Source organism: Otolemur garnettii, unplaced genomic scaffold, assembly GCF_000181295.1.
Source record: "Otolemur garnettii isolate 467f Iridium unplaced genomic scaffold, OtoGar3 scaffold00003, whole genome shotgun sequence".
NCBI lineage: Eukaryota > Metazoa > Chordata > Mammalia > Primates > Galagidae > Otolemur > Otolemur garnettii.
Genome location: NW_003852398.1, coordinates 894,834 through 897,245, shown reverse-complemented (window position 1 = coordinate 897,245; position 2,412 = coordinate 894,834).

Sequence of the window (2,412 nt, the reverse complement as noted above, 5' to 3'; positions counted from 1 at the left end):
TTTTTTTTTTTTTGAGACAGAGTCTTACTCTGTTGCCCTGGGTAGAGTGCCATGGCATCATCGTACCACAAAGCAACCTCAAACTCTTGGGGTAAAGTGATTCTCTTGCCTTAGTTTTTCTATTTTTAATAGAGATAGGGTCTTGCTGTTGCTCAGGCTGGTCTTGAATTCCTCAGCTCAAGAAATCTGCCTGCCTTGGTCTTTTAGAGTGCCAGGATTGCAGGCATGCCCCACCACACTTGACCTCCAAATTATTTAAATGCTATTTACAATAGCTTCAAAAATATTAAACATTGTCAGGGTTGGTGGCTTGGGCCTGTAATCCCAGCTACTTAGGCAGCTAAGGCAGAAAGATCACTTGAGCCAGGAGCTTGAGAGCAGCTTGGGCATCATAGCAACACCTCAACTCTTAAATAGTTTTTAAAAAGGGATGAAGCAAGATGGCAGAGTAGAGAAATCTCCTTAGCAGCCACTCACAGTGAGACAGGGGAGAGAGGACTTTGGGACCTCTGGCTGGGGGATCCTGTCCAGAAACATCACTCCTGGGGTACAGTGAAGCAGTAGGGGACTCCAGGAGCCAATGAAAAAGTCAGGAGGTATGAAAGACCAGCACAAAAGGCAAGTGCCTGGGAGTCAGCAGAGGCTGGCTGGACACCTTTGACTGGAGGGCTAGAGACAGTAAAGGACTATCCTGCAGTTTTTAGTTCTCAGACTGGGCTGCTTGCTGAAGCTTCCTTGGAAGGGCTTAAGCAAGTGAGCAAGTAAACTCAAACAGTATCCAGTAGCCAGGATTGAATCACTGGGCAAACTGGAACTCCCATTAGCTAGGCTACTAACAGGGCACTGCCACTGGGGGAGAACCAACTAGGAGGAATAGTCTGCAGGGTCCGAGTGCATGGCCAGCTCTAGAGCTCCTGCTGAGCTCAGCAGTTATCCTTAGGTTGAACTGAACAGCTCCCATACCCCCAGGAAAGCCAATTTGTGGATGGGGGCACCGTTTGGAAGGTCAAGGTGTGCTTCCTAAGAAATCTGGCAAGAGCTTCAGGAACCCAATCCTGCAGGGACTGAATGGTAGTGAAATGACCAATCCTTAGGCAAATAAATGAAGAAGAAAGGACTAGGTCTTCTCAGCAACTAGATCAGAGGTTCTCAACTTTCCTAATGCTGCAGTCCTTTAATACAGTTCCTGTGGGTCACAACCCACAGGCTGAGAACTGCTGAACTAGATAGTGGTTGTTGGGCCCCCATCTTATATAGCAAAACCAGCATATGTTTTGCATCTCCTAATAACACAGCACCACATGTGTCCAGGCAATATATTGCACTATTTATGTATGTATGTATGTATTCATATTTTTGAGATAGTCTCACTTTATTGCCCTGAAATAGAGTACTATGGCCTCATAGCTCACAGCAACCTCAAACTCTTGGGCTCAAGTGATTCTCTTACCTCAGCCTCCTAAGTAGTTGTGACTACTGTGTTTCCCCCAAAATAAGACACTGTCTTATATTTATTTTTTCTCAAGAAGACACACTAGGGCTTATTTTCAGGGGATGTCTTCTTTTTTTTGCAGTTTTTGGCCAGAGCTGGGTTTGAACCTACCATCTCCAGCATATAGGGCCAGTGCCCTACTCCTTTGAGCCACAGGAGCTACCTGGGATGTCTTATTTTTACTAAGTATAATACAACAATCTATATTTATTCAAATATGGTTAAGTCATCTTCTTCTACAGGGTGAGCCAACCTTGTTGGTGGGGCTGGCGCTAGTGATGCACGAACTCCTTTCCCCTAGCTATTCGCACATGCGCAATAGGATGCCTGCAACTGCGGTTACCACACGCGCACCCACGCAAGTGCGAGGCTTGGAAAAAGGAGCTGTGGCGGATAAAAGGTATTCCAATCTTCCTTACCAATCCATGCGGAAATGCATGGTGTGCATTTCATGTATATGCACGTGTATATGCGTGCGGCTATGCAGCATGTATAGCCACTCCCATCACTAGGTCTTATTATCAGGGTAGTGCTTATATTTAACAAATGGATAGAAATTCTGCTAGGGCTTATTTTCGGGGGAAACACTGTACAGGCGCCCACTACAATGCCCAACTGGGTTTTTTTGTTGTTTTTTTTGTTTTGTTTTTTTTTTTTTTTGCAGTTTTTGGCCAGGACTGGTTTGGAACCTGCCACCTTCGGCATATAGGGGCCGGCACCCTACTCCTTTGAGCCACAGGCACCGTCCAATGCCAAGCTGTTTTGGGGGGATGGAGACTCACCCTTGCTCAGGTTGGTCTCAAACTCCTGAGCTCAGGCAATCCGCCTGCCTCAGCCTCTTGGAGTCCTTGGATTACAGGCATGAGCCACTGCACCTGGGCTGTTTTTTTTTTTTTTTGAGACAGAGCCTCAAGCTATCC